This window comes from Stenella coeruleoalba (genome assembly GCF_951394435.1).
Source record: "Stenella coeruleoalba genome assembly, chromosome: 16".
In the NCBI taxonomy this organism is placed as follows: domain Eukaryota; kingdom Metazoa; phylum Chordata; class Mammalia; order Artiodactyla; family Delphinidae; genus Stenella; species Stenella coeruleoalba.
In genome coordinates, this window is record NC_137162.1 from 58,369,487 (window position 1) to 58,391,257 (window position 21,771).

At 35.0% G+C, this 21,771-nt stretch overlaps 1 protein-coding gene across 8 annotated transcripts in view; it reads right to left on the reverse strand.

Annotated features, from left to right (window-relative positions):
- ADK (adenosine kinase) overlaps positions 1-21,771 on the reverse strand; it is a 502,280-nt gene that overhangs the window by 259,456 nt on the left and 221,053 nt on the right. Inside the window, exon 1 of one of the 8 annotated variants that reach the window (XM_079900201.1) lies at positions 3,447-3,463. The exons of the other annotated variants lie outside the window; for them this stretch is intronic. The gene's annotated coding sequence lies outside the window, so the exon portion shown is untranslated. Of the gene's footprint in view, positions 1-3,446; positions 3,464-21,771 lie in introns of those variants that run through there. 8 annotated transcript variants of the gene reach the window in all.

The following is a 21,771-nucleotide window of genomic DNA, read 5'->3' on the forward strand; positions in this document are numbered from 1 at the left end:
AATTTAAATTCTGTTAAAACTTTAGTACACCACTAACTTTGTCTCAAACACAATGTGACCAACACTTGACCAATCTGTTTCCTACCCTTCTGACATGCAATCAGTAAACATTTAATACATGTATACTAGAGAATAAAATGATGAAAATGACCGTGTCCCTAATATGAAATCAAAATCATTACATTGTCAGATTCTCTAGAAAAGAGATTTAACTTTGTTCATAACCTGAATATGCTGCCTTTTTTTGGGTAAAACAAACTGCCCAACTTTTCTTTGTTTATATAAGGACAGAACATCCTTAAACACCTATCTTTAACTTCCAGTCTAGCCCTGAGGGAGTAGCAGGGTCCAGAACTACCCCTGTGTTCTGAATAACTAAAAAGAAAAGCAAAAGGGAACAACTAAAGAATTTTCAGACATTGGCCAACAGGCAGAACTGGACTGTAATCTCTGATAGAGAAGACAGAAGGTGAGCCCTGACATCATGCAGACTCTCTGCCAGGAGGCCATTTCCAGACTGTGATGCAGGGAGGAAGAAGCCAAACAGAGCCTGGCATTCTCACTGAATTAAGCAGAGAGAGATAAGTGTTCAAGGAGTCAGGAAACTTGAAATGGCAAAAAAGAGTTTCAGAGAGGAATGAGCTGAAATCCATATAGAGTAACTCTTAAGGCTTTTGCTGGGGACCGATCTGTGCATACTTAAGGAATATAAGAGATCACAAAGGAGCTTATATAAATGCTCCAGGATTAAAGAGTCAGTTTATCAAGGTCTCAGGATTCAAGAAAAAAATATAATGTGATTCTATATACTACCAAGGAACAGCTGAAAATTAAAATTAAGAAAACAGTGTCATCTACAATAACATCAAAAAATAAAACATATTGGGAAAAATTTAAGAAAACACGCGCAAGACCTATGCACAGAACACTATATACGTTTGCTGCGGGGGAAAAGAAAACCCACCTATATAAATGGAGAGCCTATGTGCACGAACTGGAAAACTCAACATTCTTTTTTTTTGGTTTTTTTTGGGGGGCCGTCCTACGCGGTTTGCAAGACCTCAGTTCCCCAACCAGAGACTGAACCTGGGCCCTCAGCAGTGAAAGCGCACAGTCCTAACCGCTGGACTGCCAGGGAATTCCCAAAATTTTAATATTCTTAAAACAGCAATTCTCCCCTAATAGATTCATAGAGTCATTGCAAACCCCAGTCAAAATCTCAATAGGATTTTTGAGGATATCAAAAAGCTGATTCTATCAACAGTAAAAGGAGAAGTAACTAGAATAGCCAAAGGTTAGGAGGTATGTCAGTGTGACAGAAATCAACATTGCTAAATTCCAATTTCTTCAAATATAAAATGTGTATAATATAACCTGTGATCTTGTAAGGATGCTTAAGAATTAGAAACAGACTTATCAAGACATGCACTCTAGTTCAGTAAATGATACCTAATAATATAGCTGTTTCACTTTTACACAGAGGATGAGAGGGCTCTCATTATACTGTAAGTAACTACACATAACTAGAGAACCAGAAAGCCATTACTGTTAACTTTAAATAAATAAATGAATTAGTTGAATTCAATTTTAACAGCAACAGTAAAGCTACAATGGTATCAGAAAACACCCAGGAGGGAGATTAATTGCAGCTGGGGGGATCAGAAAAGGCTTCCAGAGATGGGTGACATTATCGAGTAGTCTTTGAATGATAGGTATAATTTTTTAAAATGGCTATGAACTGGAAAGAAAGTAGAAGCATAGAGCACATGCCTCCTTTACTGTGTTAGGAATTTTATCATGGTGTCTCTAAGGCAAAAGGAATTCTATTTATTAAGTAGTTAGTTCTAAACAACTTAAGTATTTATTTCCTAACAATTTAGTACTTGTCTAGCACTGCAAAATTCTCAAACCTTGGAATCAGGCTGGTCACCACCACCCTCATTTCCTGTCTCACATTAATTTCTGAGCAGTGCTTATTTTTATTAGTCACAGAAACCCAGTTTTACAAAGTATATGATATCACCAAAAGGAATGTAGCAACCTAATTTTAAAATGAAAATATCCAAAGTTAGTGGTTTGTGCTGTACCTGATAGATGTCACTGTTTCCCTAGAAAATTTAAAATATCCTGAGAAACCGAAGTGGGTCTGCAGCGAAGAGGCCTTAGCACACAGTTTGAGAAATAAAAGAAGTATAGTGTTAACAAAAATAATAAGAGAAATAAAGGAAAATAAATATTTGTCAGTTAGGAGTATGACAGAGAACTATGTGTGAGGGAAGAGACTAATGGAGAAAAGATCTATGCCAGATCATTAAATGCCACTTAAAGAAGTTTAGGTGGCATTCTGTAGATAGAAGGGTGCACAGGAGGGTTTTTGAGCAAAGAAGTTAGGTGATAAGAGATGATACCTCATTAAGGTAAGAAACCAGGAGGAGAAAATTTACAACTGAATTTAAACAGGGGCTGAAAAAATGAGCTTCACATTTTGAGCTTCACATCAAGAGTCTTTAACAACATATGGAAAGATTTCTATTAATATTAACTTCACCTTCCAGATGAATTTCCACTTTGTCACCTAAATGCAATATTTAGGACAATATAAATGACAATGATGCTCAAGAACCAGCCACTTCTAAAATAATGCTATGTACTTTAATTCAATCCATAACAGAATAACAAATAATGACACCTAGTTACTAAAATAATTGCAAGATAAGCCTAAGAAATTTTATACAAGAAAACCCAATAAGGCATTTCAAGAAAACTGTAAAGCACAACTAAAAGAAATTAAATGTCAAAACTGGGAAATAACAGGAACAAGCAGACTGCAAAGGGTGATGAGGAAATCAAAACTGAAGTAGTTGGTTAGGACAACAGCATATATCACAAAGCTTAAAGGATTGATTCTCTCAGATGACGACTAAGCTTTGGTACCAAGCGAGTCAGGGTGAAACAGAAAATTTTCATAAATATTATTAAGAATCCATTCTCCCTCAGTAACTAGTAACGTTAGCCTCCTTTCCTGCCAAAACTGCTCCACTTTCACCTGCTGGCATGCATCCTATTAGTAAAATTGATTCCCAATAATTCTACTATTAGCCCAGCAATAGTTTTTTAGTTATTTTTGTTGTTAAATACCTGTTAACATCTATTGCTCAGAAGAGATTTTGGGAAACTTTGGCCTACTAGAAAAAAAAAAACTTCAGACTCAGATATATGTAAGTTCATCTAGTCATGGGATGATAAATTATATACTCTAAGAGAAATTATATTTCTTGCAGAATTATTGTGAGTCTTGAATAAGATAATGCAAGCAAAGTGCCTAAAGTAGTGCCTATTAAAGAGTGCTGCTGCTGCTGATAATAACAGGGCACTGAGATATGATAAAAATAAATTTTAGTGTAACGTTATTTAATTCATTCCATAAATATTTTTTGATCACTTACCATCTGTTGGACATTATTGTAGTAAATAACAGATAAAGAAACACTTCTCTATCTCTTTTGTAGGCTTGTTTTCTTCTCCCCATTCTTGAGTGTTCCCCAGCCTGGATTCTCTTCACACCCTATCTATTTAGATAGATAGATAGGTAACAAGAGCGAGAGAGACAGAGAGAGAGAGAATGAGAATGTTATTGCAGCACATGGGAGTAGCAAGTACATTAGACTTTGGAGAGTGACCAAAGATGATCTCCTAAGGGAAATATGAGAACCTGTCTCCAAACTGAAATTTGTAGGACTTAAGGGACATGGTGGGTGTTGGGTGGGATAGTTAATTTTCCGTGGAAGAAGAATGACAAAGAGGCTCAGAAGCAAAAAAGAGAGTACTGGAATTAAAGAACTAAAAATAAATTCAGTATTTCAAAAAGGATTTTGATACCTTATGAATGCAATGAGTGAACATAAATAAGGTGTTAGAATCAAAGTGCTTATAATCTCTTCTTTCAATTTGTATTCTAAAGACATGATATTTTCTAAAGCACACGATAAATGCAAACTGGATACAGTCCACATGGAGATATCATTAATAATATAACCATTAGTCCAGGTTAAAGGTTCAGCAGAAGACCTGGCATAAGGTTGGCACAGAATAAATTTTAACTATTCTTATAATTACTACTATTGTAATTATTATATGAGTAGCAATAACACTATTATTTCTAAGACAAATTGTTAAATATTTAGAATACTAGGAAGGAGTTTGAATTTTATTTTCTAAGGAGATTTGTAGCCTGTACAAGGTCTGTGGGCCCCAATCAGGGCAAGGTATATGTGAGAGGAAGCAGGGAATCCATTAACCCCCTGAAATGTAAGGAAATTTTTATGTATTTTTCAGAGAAGAGGATTCACGAATTTGATCAGATTCCTAAAAGGAATTAGGCCACTCACACGAGAGAAGAAGGAGGGGGGAGGAGGAATGGTATAGGGAGAATACAGCTATAGCTAGGGTGGACACCTTTTTCTTTCTAATAGGAGTGTACCAAATTAACCAAGAAAACCATTGATCCAAAGCTATTTATCTAAATTAGAAAATACTGTATGTTATGTTTTTTAAACAACTTATATTACCTGAAATTGTTACTCAATTTCTTTGGCTATCAAAAATAAGTAGCCTAGGGCTTCCGTGGTGGCGCAGTGGTTGAGATTCCGCCTGCCGATGCAGCGGACACGGGTTCGTGCCCCGGTCCAGGAGGATCCCACATGCCGCGGAGCGGCTGGGCCCGTGAGCCACGGCCGCTAAGCCTGCGCGTCCGGAGCCTGTGCTCCGCAACGGGAGAGGCTACAGCAGTGAGAGGCCTGCGTACCGCAAAAAAAAATAAAAAAATAAAACTAAAAAATAAGTAGCCTAGATTTATTTCCAAAAGTATCCAAAATTAGGTGATAAAAAATAACCCAGCACCTGAATATGGTGCCACAACAGGCTTCAGATTTTTATTCAATCTGCCTTTCAACAGAAGCCTTTAAGCAACAAGATTTCTACCCAATGGATAATATATATTCTATTTCTAATTCTCCCAAGATTTTAAAAATCATGCCTATCTTTTCTTTAAGTTTCTTGCTATGCACAATGAAGTCTCTCTTTTAGGTTGGAATAAAGATATCTCATAAGGAGAAATGAGATCTGTAATTAAAAAAAAAAAACCCCGCCAGAAAGTGTCTGTAGAAACAGAATTTAATATAGCATTTCCACGACATTAATTGAAATTGTTAAATTCCCTTACATAGTGAAATGATGTTGTAAATATATATGGCAAAATGCTGAGGGGGTGTAGGACACACTACTCCAAATTATGGCATACTGGCTAAAGGAATCTGAGAAAATGGCATAAGTAGAAAGGTCCCTCTGACCATCACTCTCCTTCTCTCCTGATATAGGTCATAAAACCCTCACATGAGAGGTGCCTTCACAGTATCTGCAGGAAAAGAGCACACTTATCTCCAAAGACAAAGGGATGCACAGAAGAATCCTAACAAAAAGACCTTGCTAAGTTTTCCCCAGTTAACACTTGCTTCATACTCTCTGACCTATGTCATATTTCTGTAAGATTTCCCTTTCCTCATCGAACCTAGCTACTCAGGTCAAACTGTTTCTTTGGGTCTTCATTTCCTTATGAAGGCTCCCATGTCACATAAAACTTATACTAAATAAATTTGTATTTTTTATCAGTTTAATTTTCAAACCCAGCCAGGACCCTAAGAGGGTCAAGGAAAATTTTTCCTTCCCTACAATCCTCAAGAAACTTCAAAGTAAAGGAGATGGTAGCAACGGCTGCTCTAGTTTAAAGGACATTTTATTTACCTGTATAACTACCATAATTCAAAAATAATTTCTAAAATCATTTTCATTTTCCCCATATAGTCTAAATACTTCCTTCCCCCTGACAACTTAAGAAAAACCGCATTAAAAACCAAATATAAGGGGCTTCCCTGGTGGTGCAGTGGTTAAGAATCCTCCTGCCAATGCAGAGGACACGGGTTCAAGCCCTGGTCCGGGAAGATCCCACATGCCGCGGAGCAACTAAGCCCCTGCGCCACAGCTACTGAGCCTGCGCTCTAGGGCCCGCGAGCCACAACTACTGAAGCCCGTGAACCTAGAGCCCGTGCTCCGCAACTAGAGAAGCCACCGCAATGAGAAGCCTGCGCACAACTAAGAGTAGCCCCCGCTAGCCACAACTAGAGAAAGCCCGCGCGCAGCAACGAAGACCCAATGCAGACAAAAATAAATAAAGTTATAAAACAAAACCAAATATAAACGAAAAGTTCAGCTAAAAAACACTATAATTAACCAAAGATGAGTTAGAAACAAAAACATAATTAAGAGCTAAATTAGTGAGTACTTACGTTGAGTACTTCAATTTGCTAATTCTTTACCTACTACCTTATCTCAGCTAATCTGAACCACCAAACACAATGCAGATACTTACTATTCCAATTTCACAGATGAGGAAAGTATGTCAGTGGCATGCTCAAGTCTGTATGATTTTAGAAGGTATACTCCCAATCACTAGTCTAGATATAGGCAAGAAAGGGAAGTAAAGAAAATCTTACTGGAAAGAGTGTCATCAGTTCTCAGAAATACAGCTGGCCTCGAAAAGAGTAACCATGTGACCTTGAATAAGTAGCTTAATCTCTCTAGCTATCATTGTTCTCAAGTGTGAAAGTCAGGAAATTACGGTGATTTTCTAAGAGATCCATCATTTCAAGCTACGAAAAAACAGAAGAATGTACGGTATATGAAATAAGAAAAAAAAAATCACCACAGAAGCTTACTGGGACCAATTAAAACTGGGACAGAGAGGTGAGCAGAGTAAGAAACCTTTACAGAAAAACCCACAGTGGGTCTTTAGAGGTAAAAATGTCACTCAGATGCATTTGCCCAGAAACTCTACAAAATCCAGAGAAAAACATGCCAACTAATAACCAAAGAGCAAGAGAAGAATTGAGAAAAATCCTTCTCCTTTACTATTTCTAGCATACACCTTATAAAAAGAAAAATCCCTCAAGGCAGTAAACATCTGCCCATCAACACTTATCAGAAGCAACATCAAAAGCATAAGGCAAAGGTCAAGTCAAAGTTTATTGACAATGATGAACTATGACAGCTTCTATTAAATTACCTCTTCCTTCAAGGTGTATGTGATCAAAGAAGCAAAGATATTTTCACTCAGTCACATAACAAGCTATTTGTTGAGATTGAAACATCTGGTCAATACCTCCTAACACTGCAATTTCATGCACAGTTAGCATCAGGGCACATTTCTTCTCCTCTTCTTACAGGGTCCATAAGGGTGGCACATATGGCTGATCATTTCATTCAAAAAGGATTCAATTCAAGGCATTACACACAATCGTCTGTGTTTTATGGTGTTTTAAGTCTACCTTCCATCGTTTCCCATCATCATTGCTCACTGCTGTTCTCTTCAACTATAAAAGCCTGCAAATATGACAGAGCACTTAAAGCTTAACAGCTTTCCTCCACTGGAGTTAGATAGCATTTAAGGCAAAGGAATCTATAAAGTGGCAGGTCATTTTCTATTGTCAAAAACTCCCAATACAGTAAACTATTTACCATTTAAGCAAAGATCTAGTACAGATTAAAAAAGTAATTTTTAATGTCAAATCAAATGCTTAACTTTCTGCATGACAGATCTATGAAAGTATATTCTTTTGGTATAATTTTAAGTCATAATAAATGACTTTAAAACAATATTATAGGAACATTTAAAAATTAATTTTAATAGGGGATTTCAGATTTTTTTTTTAACTTGACAAAGAGCAATTCTATACTAAGAGAATAGGGATGCTATAATTTTATCAGTCCCCTATGCTGAAAATTTTCCACTTGAAATACATGCATTTGTTGTCATGGTAACAGGGGCCTTTCTTAAACACTTACAGTAGTAAACCTGAACTCACACCATAGATTTCTTTTTTTTCCCTTCCTTCCTTTAGGATAATAGCTTCAACGGAAAAAAGGGGTGGGGGTAGGGGACATCTTTAAAGCTGCTACTTCACATTTCCTTTGACACATCTCCGTGACAGGTAGTATAATTATATGACTATAGTTACCTTCTGAAATATAAGGATTTGCCTACATGTTAATAACTAAATGAAATTCAAGGAAGAAATTTTCTTCTAGTGATAAAGAATCATGTATGACCATCTTACAATTAGCAATATGCGATGGCTGATTAAGGAAGGAGTATCAAAATAACAAGACTGAATTAAAATCTAAGTTAGGTGTAATGTCCAGGGCTGCTACACTGGCATATAAAGTAAACATTTTGTTTGCTCATTTGTTCATTAATATAGTCAGTCAATCCAATCTAAAGCTATTTATTGAATAAGTCTATGAGCCAGACACCTGGCTAGCACTGAAACACAAAGTTGAACAAGTTAGACATGGTCTCTGCTTCATGGAGATCCCAAACAAACAAACAAATGCAAAGCAAACACAACAAAAACATTAAACAGAGAAACAAAATAATTGCAAGAAATGCCATGAAGGAAAAAAAACAAATGGCTGAAAAGGACAATGGGGTGGAAGACAGATGCAAGGAAATAATCTACTTTAAATAGGTCTAAGAAACTAAGTTGAGACATAAAATATGCAAATAAGCTAAACAGGCAAAAAATAAGCTTGGAGGTTGGGGGCTCTTCCAAACAGAAAGAGAAGCAAGTGCAAAACTTCTAAGGCATGGAAGAGGTTGGCATATATTCAAAAACTGAAGAAAAAAAAATTTTTTTATAGTAGCTAAGTTTTGACAAATACATAGGTTCCAGATCATGTACACCTTACTGACTATGGTAAGGAGAATAAATTTTATACAGGGTGCAACAGAATGCCACTGAAGGGTTTTAAATAACAAAGCTAAATCATCAAATTTAAATGAGGATCAATTCTGCTATTGTATATAAAAGGATTTTTATACTGTACATAAACAGAGGCAACAAAGAGATCAGTTAGGAGGGTGTTTCTCACATCCCACATCCAGTCCTTTGGGAAAGTTTATTGGCTCTATCCTTATAATATTTCCAGATTTTAACTACTTTTTTTTCCAAACACTTTTTGTTAATTCCACTGCTACCACCCAAGTTACCATAATCTCTTGCCTGGATTATTGCAATAGCTTCCTGATCTCCTTGCCTCCTTTCTTGACATTTTCCTTTTAAAACGTAAATCAGCAGATGTCATTCATTTGCTCAAAACCCTGCAATGCTCTCCAGATCACTCAATGAGAAGCAAAACTCCTTGCATTAGTCTGTGAGGCCCTACAGGTTCAAGCCACTCTTCTTTACCTCCTGCTGCCTCTCTAACCTCATCTTCTGCTACTCTTCATATCCTGCTCCAACCACAATGAACTCCATGCAGGATTTTGAAACATGCCAAGCATGTTCTCCCTTAGCAACTACTGACATCTCTACTAGACTGGACTTCCCCAGTAAGCCAGAAAGCTATTGCCTCATCTCGAAAGTCTTTACTCAAATCGCAACAAAACTGTTCCACGCACTCTATTTAATATTGTAAAATGCTCTTTTTGTTCCAACATTCCCAATACCGTACTCTTCTACTTTTTATTATTTTGCTTATGTAAAATTTAATAAACAGAAACCTCAATTACTTTACTTTGACCTCTCAGTTCCTTCAATGGACTCTTCCTTTACTATAGTCCCCCCAACTTCTTTTTCACCTCTTTTAAGAGTCCTTCCCTCCTTCATGTGCAGAGACTTGCACAAGGCTTGTCATGGTTGCAGATGCCCAATTGCAATTCTTTGTTGATCCTGCATAAACCTATTTTTGCTAAAGAAATATTTTTTAGGTCAACACTTACATATGACATTATTTGTATTTCTCCCTCCCACTAAAATATGAGCTACATGAAGGTAGGAATTTTTATTTGTTTTCTCATCAATGTATCCCCAGCAAGTGACACACAATAGATACCCAATAGGTATTTGATTAATAGTATCTTATTAGCGGATCAGTAGATACCAAAAATTTTATTTTGATGATATCACTGCATATTCCTAAAATAACATTTATTTATTATACAACAAGAATAAAAGTAAAACAAGAATAAGATAATACTTCAATAAATACTAGCTATTAATATTATTGGAGGTTGCATGTTAACACTGCTATTATTTAACACTGTCATAGACAGTATAATTATATCGTAAAATTAAGTAAAGCACTAAAAAGGTTGAAAGGTGAAAATATAATGTCACAATCTGAAAAAGAAAAGGACATTAAACACACACACACACACACACACACACACACACACACACACTCAGGGAATTCCCTGGTGGTCCCGTGGTTAGGACTGCACTTTAACTGCCGAGGGCGCTGTTCAATCCTTGGTCGGGGAGCTGAGATCCCGCAAGCCACACAGTGTGGTCAAAAACAAAAACAAAAAAACCCATAAACAAACAAACAAACACAATTTATTTTCTGCATATTATGGGAAATAACTCACTAATCTCCCTTTTACAGATGAAGAAACTAAGTCAAATAAGCTCCCTAGGACTTAAATCTAGACACTGTACCAACAAGGCCCACGTCTTAACCACTTTTCTGTAATGGTCACCGAAGAGGATCCACAAAAAATTATTAGAAATAGTAAAGAAAGTTTGGTAATATGTTCAGTTACTAAAACATGTGCTTTAAAAACTTCCTCAAATACTAATAGTAACTTATTAGGAAAAAAATAAAGAGATGTAATGTACAACATGATGACTGTAGTTATGACTGCTATATGATATACATGAAAGTTGATAAGAGAGTAGATTCTAAGAGTTCTTATCACAGGAGAATTTTTTGTTTTTCCCATTTCTTTTTACTGCGCTTATCTGACATGGTGGATGTTAATGAAGCTCACTGCAGTAATCATTTCACAAAATATAAGTCAAACTTTTATGCTGTACACCTGAAACTCAAACAGTGTTGTATGTCAATTATATCCAATAAAACTGGAAAAAATGTTAAAACAAACAAATCAAAAAAGGTACAAATGCTACATATAATGGCAGCAAGAAGAAACCAAACTTGAACCCACTGCTTAATCTGAGATTGCTAAAAGTGGAAAACCAGACATGATGGTTTCCAAAGGAGATATAGTAAAATGATAGAATAGCACTTTTAAAAGATTCTTGCCTAAAGAAACAAATCTGTATCTAACTAAACCTCTAGCACTAACTACAAGCAAACATTAAATATGAAGCAATAGACCAAATCCAGAAAGTGAGACAGTCTACAGTAGAAATAACCCATTTGCTCTTAAAGAAAAAAAAGTCACTGACTCTTTAACAAGAAGAAAGCAAGATAACAGCTAACTAGATATAAGGTATAAACACACTGTTTAAATTCTTGTTTAGATTCTGATTCAAATAAAACTATCACAAATGGATTTTTAACAATTATGAAAATTTGAATTCTGAATTGGGTATTAAATAACATTAAGAAATTAACATTTTAAGGTAATAGTATGGTGTTATTGGGTTTTTTAAAGTGTCATTCTTGGAAAGGCAAACTGAAGGATTTATAGATAAATGACAAGATACCTAGAATTTGCTTCATAGGAGAAATATAAAACAAGTTTGGCAAAATACTGATAATTATTGAAGCTAGATAATGGGTACATGGAGGTCATTATACTATTCTCTATCCTTCTATGTAGGTCTGAAATTTCCTATAATAAAATGCTAAAAATATAAATATATATACAAAATGGGAAATTAAAATGAAAATATTAATGTAAGACAAAAAGACATTTACCCTTAAAAATTTATTATAAAAATGTGATTTCGCCCCAATGAACCCTATAAACAATAATGTGATATTCTGAAAATATTAATATGGTCCTTAAATTCACCTGAGCGGATAATAGGAAAGTACATAATGATGGGGGGAGGGGAGGCTTTACTACCAGGTATTAAAATGTATGATTTGGCAACTGTAATTGAAACTATTTGGTAGTGACATCAAAAGAAATCAATGGAAAAAGAAAAAAAGAGTTCAAACACAGATTCGTGTACTGATGGCAACACAGTATAGGATACAGATGACATTTTGCTAAGTTGGGGAAAAAGGGAGTTATTCAATACAGTGAGCCAGGTTAACTACACAGCCTTTGGTGTGTGGCAGGGGGAAGGGGTATGATTCTTTCCGCTAATAATTTTATTCTACTTTTTTTTTTTTTGGCCCTGCCGCGCAGCTTGCTAATTCTCAGTTCCCCGACTAGGTAAACTCTGGCCCCCAGCAGTCGAAGAGTGGAGTCCTAACCACTGGACCGCCAGGGAATTCCCTCTCCTCATATTTTAACCAAAAAATGTAAAAAAGAAAACCAGAAAGGTAGAAAATTCAGCTACTTCAAAAATAACTTTAGACAAAGAAAGATTTCCTTAACCATGGCATGAACGCCAAATACTATAAAGAAAAATACTGATAGCTGTGACTAGATTTAAACTTAAGATCATTACACAGGAGAAGAGAAGGGTAAGGGGTGGGGAGAGGTCAGTATTCTTAAGGTACAAAGCACTCTCAAAAATCAGTAAGAAAAAAATGTGCAAGGCTGTCACAAGGATGGTGGTCCTTGACAGAGTGATGCCCATATACCTAGGCAATAATACATATATTCCTTTAATGTAAGTAAAGAATACAAGCATTTTAAATACCAAGAGGCTGTACACAGTAAGAATCAGCAACATTGTAAAAACAAGAAAACTTCACTGGCTTTCAAATCTGCATTAAGGACACCACTGCTGATGCTACTTCCTGTTCAGAGGGAGGATGCCATACGTCTTTCAAGAAGCTACCCTTGCCATCCTCGTCATACTGCTGAAGTGCTTATGCAATTCTGGCCCCTCCTGATTGACTCTAATAAGAGATTTTAGCTTTCAGCCTGTCTATCCACCGAGTGTAAGTAAGTGGTAACGACTGTATCATAGTCCCAAGTGCAGATCTGTGAGGCCACGTGAATCAAAGGATAATCTCTCAGGCATATCCATATCTCTGACAAGCCTACGCTTTAGCCCACCTGTATCTACCCTTACAATGAAATAGTCAATAGCAATCAACAATAAATATGTGTATTTTTTGCACAGTAACATCAGATAATTACACAGTAGCATCAAATAATTAAAATGTATAGTGTTTTTTAGGGAAAAGATTTACATTCAGAGATTGCAAGGAGAATCTTATTAGCAGCTCAGTTATACCATCAACAAAATAAAAATGTTACTGGGCACCCACCATGGAATTATACACTTATTAATCCAATAAACTTCTATCAAGCCCTTATTATATCTAAAGTACTCTGTGAAGAAATCTCAATCTCAAATTAAGACCTTGAAGAGTTAACATTCTAGTGGAGGAAGCAGTATGGAAACAAAATACAATGAGCAAGGGATTTCCCTGTTGGCGCAGCAGTTAAGAACCTGCCTGCCAATGCAGGGGACATGGGTTTGATCCCGGGTCCGGGAAACCACGGAGCAACTAAGCCTGTGCGCCCCAAATACTGAGCCTGCGTTCTAGAGCTCTCGAGCCACAACTACTGAGCCCACATGCCACAACTACTGAAGCCCGCACGCCTAGAGCCCGTGCTCCGCAACAAGAGAAGCCAACGCAATGAGAAGCCCGCGCAACGCAATGAAGAGTAACCCTCGCTCGCCACAACTAGAGAAAGCCTGCAACAAAGACCCAACACAGCCAAAAAAATTAATTAATTAATTAAAATAAATAATGATACCAATTTATGAAACATACAGCATGGGGAATATATTCAATAACGATATAATATCTCTGTATGGTGACAGACGGTAACTAGACTTATCATGGTGATCATTTTGTAATGTATAGAATCATTATATTGAGCACCATGACATAACATAGTATCGCAGGTCAATTATACTTCAAACTCACAGAAAAAGAGATCAGAATTGTGATTACTAGAGGCAGGAGGTAAGGGGGGGGGGAGGAATTGGATGAAGGCAGTCAAAGGTACAAACTTGCAGTTATAAGATAAGTACTAGGAATGTAATGTACAACATGATTAGTATAATTAACACTGCTGTATGTTATGTATAAAAGTTAAGAAAATAAATCCTAAGAGTTCACATCACAAGGAAACAATCTTTTTGTATCTGTATGAGATGACTGATGTTCACTAAAAATATTGTAGTAATCATTTCATGATGTATGTAAGTCTAAATACTATGCTGTACACCTTAAACTTGCATAGTGCTGTATGTCAATTACATCTCAATAAAACTGTAAGGAAAAAATATTTTTTTAAAGATACTAATTTAAGAATTTTTTGAAGCAGCAAAAATCATTGATTTTTATTAAACAGTGAGCTTTAAATACACATCTTTTTAATAATCTGTGTAACAAATTGGAAAGTATGAATGAAGTAAAATGGTTTCCTGAGGAAAAACACTTATGCTGTTGAGTTTCTATTGTACATGAACCAACTGCTTTCTTTATGGAAAACTATTTTTGTTTGAAATAATGATTGACAGACAAATGATAGTTATTCAGACTTGAGTATTTGGCAGATATTTTCTTAAAAATGAAAAAAAGTTAAGCCTGTCATTTAAAAAATAACTGTCAGGATTTATTGCTAATAATAAAATTTGAGCTTTCAACTGATAATTATAATTGTGTAAATCACATATTCACCACTGTGAGATTCCCAATACATAAAAGACTCTTTTCTTGAAATTGGTAGTGATATCGACAAATGAGACATTTTACATTTGGAAGATCTGCATAATTTAATGAACAAAAACTTTGCAAACGACCAATGCACCATAGTAAAAGTCATGTGTGGGCAGAATTTCTATCCAAAGAGTTAAAGAGACGGATATATATTTTTTAACATGACAGCTTTGTTGAGATAAAGTGCACATACATACAATTCATACTTAAAGTGAACAATTCAATAGCATTTAGTATATTCACAGAGCTGTGCAAAGATCACATCAATTTTAGAACATTTCAATACCCCAAAAAGAATCCCTCATCACTTAGCCATCATACCCCCAAACCCCCATTCCCACAAACCCCAGGAAACAACTACTGTATTTTCTGTCACCATAAATATGCATACTGAGGACATTTCACAGAAACAGAATCGTAAAATATGTGGACTTTTGTGAGTGTTTTTTTTCACTTACCACAATGTTGTCAAGATTCATCCATATTGTGGCATGAATCAGTATTTCATTCCTACTTATTGCCAATATTCTGTGGTATAGATACTTCACATCTTGTTTATTCATTCCTTAGTTGATGGACACTTGTTTTTTTTCCACTTTGCTATTATGAATAATACTGCTATGAATACTCATGTACAACTTTTAATGTAAAGATATGTTTTCATCTCTCTTGGGTATATACCTAGAATTGTTGAGTCATATGGTAACTCTATCTTTAGTCTTTTGAGGAATTGCCAGACTATATACCAAAGCAGCTGCACTATTTTATAATCACACCAGCTCAGTTTCTCAACATCCTCACCAAAATTTCTGTATATGGTGTGAGGTACAGGTACAACTTCATTCTACTGTATGTAGACATCTAGTTTTCACAGCATCATTTGTTAAAAAGGCCATTCTTTCTCTACTGGATTGTCTTGATATTCTTGTCAGAAATCAATTAACCATAAATGGATGAATTTATTTCTGTACCCTCAAATCTATGACAACTAAATCTGACAAAGGTACAAAAGTAATTCACTGGAGAAAAAACAGCTTTTTCAACAAATGGTGCTAGATTTATTGGATAGTCATATACAAAAATTTCCATTCGTTCCTCATACCATAAACAAAAATACTTCTGAATGGATCATAGATCCAAATGCAAAACCTAAAACTATAAAACTTCCAGAAGAAAATCGGAGAAAATCTCTGTGAGCTTAAAGTTAACTTTTGTCTTACCAATAGATTTTTAAATATACAGATTTAATATAAAATTGGCATTCAATAAGTGCTAGTGGCATTATAATTTTTTTATCATTAGAAAATTAGCACTCCATATACAAATATATCATGACTGTAATTTTCTCCTATTGCTAAATGTTTAGACTGTCTTCAGTTTACTTTATTATAAACACTGTCTAAATATATTTACATATTACTTATACACATATCTATTACTATAGGATATCTAAACTAGGAATTACTGAGTCAAAGATTATGTACATATAAAATTTGTAATAATACTGCCAAACTGCTCTACAATAAGGTGTACCTTGTTTTCATGCCCATACAGAAGGGTATAAAAGTGTCCTTTGCTGTTATTTATTTATTTTTGATTATTATTTTTGGTTGTGTTGGGTCTTCGTTGCTGCGTGCGGGCTTTCTCTAGCTGTGGAAAGCGGGGGCACTCTTCATTGTGGTGCACGGGCTTCTCATGGCGGTGGCTTCTCTTGCTGTGGAGCACCGGCTCTAGGCTTGTAGCCTTCAGTAGTTGTGGCATGTGGGCTTCAGTAGTTGTGGCACTTGGGCTCAGCAGCTATGGCTCGCAGGCTCTAGAGTGCAGGCTCAGTAGTTGTGGCGCACGGGCTTTGTTGCTCCATGGCATGTAGGTTCTTCCCGGACCAGGGCTCAAACCAGTGTCCCCTGCATTGGCAGGCAGATTCTTAACCACTGTGCCGCCAGAGAAGTCCCCTGTCCTCTGATTTTATATCTCTCTACACTGAATTCTAATCAGTTTATTCTCAACAAAGTAATATGCAAATATGGTGACTTTTAACTTGCATTTTTTATTGTTAGTTAGGTTGAGGAGCTTTTCATTTACTTACTAGCAATTCATATTTTTTCTTATATGAACTGAATTACTCATCATATGCTTTGTTTACTTTTTCTTTTTAAAGATAGAGTTTATTTATTTATTTATGGCTGCATAGGGTCTTCGTTGCTGCACGCGGGCTTTCTCTAGTTGCGGTGAGCGGGGGGGGGGGGGCTACTCTTCGTTGCAGTGCGTGGCCTTCTCATTGCAGTGGCTTCTCTTGCTGCAGAGCACGGGCTCTAGGCGTGTGGGCTTCAGTGGTTGTGGCACGTGGTCTAAGCAGTTGTCGCTCGCGGGCTTAGTTGCTCCGCAGCATGTGGGATCTTCCTGGACCAGGGCTCGAAAGCATGTCCCCTGCATTGGCAGGAGGATTCTTAGCCACTGCATCACCAGGGAAGCCCCTGTTTACTTTTTCAGTTGGGTTTTTCTTTTCTTAATGCTACCAAGATCCCAAGAATCAGTTCACAAGTTAGGGACATTAACTCTTTACCTGATACATCTTACAAATATTTTCTTTCATTTCATCTTTGTTTATGATTTTTTTCACCTACTTTTGTTTTTGTATTTTTATGTACTTCAATCTTTATGACTTATAGATTAGAAACAACAGTAAGAAATTGACAAAGGAAGATAAGCCAGTAAAGGTAAAGAGACAGGATAACTGAAAGAGTTAGTAAGAACAAAGAAAGACTGCTATCTGTCCTGAAAGCTAAGGGAAGAAAGAAAGTTTTAAAATTGAGGAAGTAATCATCAAATGAAATAACCTCAAGTGGGTCAATTAGGATTCAGATTTTTAAATGGTCTTTGGGTTTGGCAATTATACTATTAGTGACTTTTGCCAAAAAAAAAAAAATGTTTCCAAAGAGAGATAAGGTTGAGATCCCACACTGCAGATAGTGAATAAAGAATGAGTGGGAAGTAAAGCAGTAGTGAAAATGAATGTAAACTACTCTGTCTAGACATCTGGCAATGAAGGGAAGGGGGAAAGGATAACAATTTGCAGTTCTAGAGAATGAGAAAGAAAATGGAATAGAATTGAACAAACAGAAAGGAAATGAGAGTTGGAGTAGAAAGTGAAATTATTGTAGATGCAGACATGTGTGAGTCCCTTAGAATGCCTAGAAAATGCTTACATATAGAGAGACTCAATGAAGGAGTATAAAATATGACCAAATTTTGGATAACCAAAAAATATACATGCTTTAGGAAACTTAGTTTTTATATTAGTTTTTAATATATAAGTTTTATGTAAAGCAGTATACTAATATGATGATTACATGGTGACATGATTTCCCAAGAAGAACATATAATTCTACTTTGTTTTATTTCTATAGAATCAGATTAAAACTTTCAGATAAGGGCTTGGCAAGTTGCTGAGCAGCAGCTATTAAAATTTGTAAATGTCATTAAAAATGGAATCTTTAACTTCTCAAGGCATTTAATAATATTTTAATACATATATAACCCTAGAAATAATAACTTAAAATATTATATTGTATAATATAAGAAAAAAGTTTAAATTAGTCAAGTTACTATCTAAACTATATTACCAGGAATAATTGTCAATAAATCATTTCCAACCCCAATAAAGATGTTAAAAAAAATTAAATCATTTCCATAATAGAAGCAAAAGTAAAAAGTATTAATATTGCTAATTAATGGTAAAGCTTATATCTAAATAGAGTCAGAATAAAGACTTTACTAAATGTATTCAGCTACTAAATGTACACTGAAAATGATATTTTTATTTAATAAGCTAACACTGAGAAGAAATTAGGTGAGGATTACATATTTCAAAATTTTTCTGTAAATCTAAAATTATTCCAAATAAGAAGTCTACCCTCCTACACTGTTGGTGGGAATGTAAACTGGTACAGCCACTATGGAGAATAGTATGGAGGTTCCTTAAAAAACTAAAAACAGAGCTACCATGTGATCCAGCAATCCTACTCCTGGGCATATATCTGAAGAAAACCATGGTTCAAAAGGATTCATGCACCCCAATGTTCATTGCAGTGCTGTTCACAATAGCCAAGACATGGAAGCAACCTAAATGTCCATCAACAGATAAACGGATAAAGAAGATGTGGTACACATATACAATGGAATAGTACTCAGCCATTAAAAAGAATGAAATAATGCCATCTGCAGCAACATGGATGGACCTGGAGATTATCGTACGAATTGAAGTAAGTCAGACATAGAAAGACAGATATCATTGATATCACTTATATGCGGAATCTAAAAAAAAAATGATATAAACGAACTTATTTACAAAACAAACAGACTCACAGACTTAGAGAACAAACTATGGTTACCGGGGGAATGAGTCAGGGGGAGGAATAGATTGGGAGTCTGGGAGTGACATGTACACACTGTCTATATTTAAAATAGATAACCAACAAGGACCTACTGTATAGCACAGGGAACTCTGCTCCATATTCTGTAATAACCTAAATGAGAAAACAATTTGAAAAAGAAAAGATATATGTATATATATAACTGAATCACTTTTCAGTATACCTGAAACTAACACTGTAAATCAACTATAGTTCAATATAAAATAAAATTTTAATAAGTTTATTTTAAAAAACTAAAAATAAAGTAATAGTTTTTTTATTTTTTAACATTTTACTTTGAAATATTTTATACTTATAGAAAAGTTGCAGAAATAATACAGAGAATTCTCATATACCTTTCACATGTTATATTAACATGTTTATAATAAAATTAACACATTATATAACAATAATAAAATTATCAAAATCATGAAATTGCTTTCATGTTTTGAAGTGTTTGCTCTTCATATCATAAAAATCTCCTCTGTGTCATGAAATAACATTTTTTTTGCAAAATTTCTTTGACATGGTTTGTTGATATTCAACTCAAGTGATAAATAAAAGGATACATTTCCATTTGCAAGCAGAGTAAAAAAAGAGTAGTGTTTGCACATTATCAATTGCAGTGGACCCTTGAACAACACGGGTTTGAACTGCACAGGTCCACTTATACACAGATTTTTTCCCGTAATAAATACTACGGTACTATACAATCCATGGTTGGTGCACATTGGGGATACGGAGGGTAGACTATAAGGTTATAGGTGGAGAGTCAGCACCCCTAACACCTGCAATGTTCAAGGGTCAACTGTATATTTTTCAACTGTCTAGAATGTATTCCTATTTTGGAAGTCAGTATCCTCCAAGTGGATAGATAACAAAGTATTTACTTAAATTATATAAGATTTTAATATTAACCTTCAAAAGAATTTTTAGAAAGAAAAGCTACCATTTCAAAAAATGTTACAGGAAGAACTAAGTGCGTGTTTGGAGGCCAGGAATTTGAAATAGGACCCACCCATAAAATAGTACTATGATTTTCATCTAATAATTTCAATACCCAAGGAGTAAGAGTGGTAGATGATAAGTTAGACTGACCTAGAACTGCTGGCTAGGCACTGTGAAATGAAAGGACACAAAAATTGAGAGAATTTGTTTACATAAGTTTGAGAGAATATTAAGTGCACTCAAATGCACTAAGTGCAGTGAAATGGCAGATTTGGGGGCAGTGACACTTAGAGGTGCAAGGGTTAGGAGAATTCTATGTCATCACAGAATATGAGATTTTTAGATTTCAGATTTTAGATTTTAGATTTCTTACAGATTTTTAGAACTGTAAGGGATGACAGTGTACAGCATGTAGACATGATAGAGAATGATTTAAAAAGAACCATGTTCAACAAACTCTGAAAATGGATGATGGCTGGGTTCATAACAGTTAAATTATCCCTTACATACTTGTTGGGAAATTCTAGATAGATACCTTTACAAGCCACAATAAAATTCCCTTAAAGATCTTTAGACTTCAAAAATATAAAAAGAAATAATTAAAATGTGCATTTTCCCTACTTCTGTTGGACCAATAATATACAATTTTAAAAAAATGACTGCCAAAAGAGGGAAATGTTAAATTGTCTTGAAAAGGGATATTAGATCAAGATCACCATTTCACAACATTATATTCTTTGTTTTTCAAATAATGTCTAGTATTATTAACTTGAACTGAAAGTATTTATTCATAAAAAAGTTTCATTTCTTCAAAAAGGTAAGATAAGTGATTTGAAAGTTCAAGAAACATATTCTAAACCAATGCTATAAAGAAATACTAAGCATTCAATAAATGCATACTGACTCAGAATAGAAGGATCTGAAACATATGTACAAAATAATGCTGGGATTGAATATCGTCATTGTTCTGAGCAGAGCAAGAAAAAACAATAACTGACAGTATAAGTGACGTGAAAATATGAATGGAATTTTTACTAAAATAAACAATACTGATTATCATAAATGTCCCATTTATTAGATAAGTTAAGGATTTAAATAAGAGTAACAAATGATCATAGGGGCACTCAATAATTAAAAATAGAGTATAAAACAGACAACTATTACTTCAAGGATTATAACTCTTCATTTAGTTAACTTTTAACAACTACAAACACTTTCCCAGGAGTCAACTGATATCAAAAGTTACCAATTAACAGACACCAAAAAGCCTATTATTCAGAGAAACTGCTACTTGGAAAAGTAGACAAAAAATAGAATGTTTCTGTTCCCGAATAATTCATTGCCCATTTCTCAGAAATAACTGGTACATGGTGAAAACTCCCTGATAGCTAAGACATATACCTTATTAAAAGATGTAATTTTTAAAAGCCACAAACAAAAAGAAGGATGTAATTAGTCTCCAGAAATTACGTGCAATGACAGAGAACAGACATTCAAATTAAGTTTGTAAAGTAAATCCTTTAGATAAAGCAGAAAAATGTTACATTTACAAACTTTTCATTTGGAAAGTAGTAGATGTCAGATTTATTACATCTTTGAAAAATTTGGAGGTAACATAAAAGATATTAAGGGATATAAGAATTCTCTCTTGCAAAACCTAATCTCTTTCATGCATTTATCATTCTGGCTA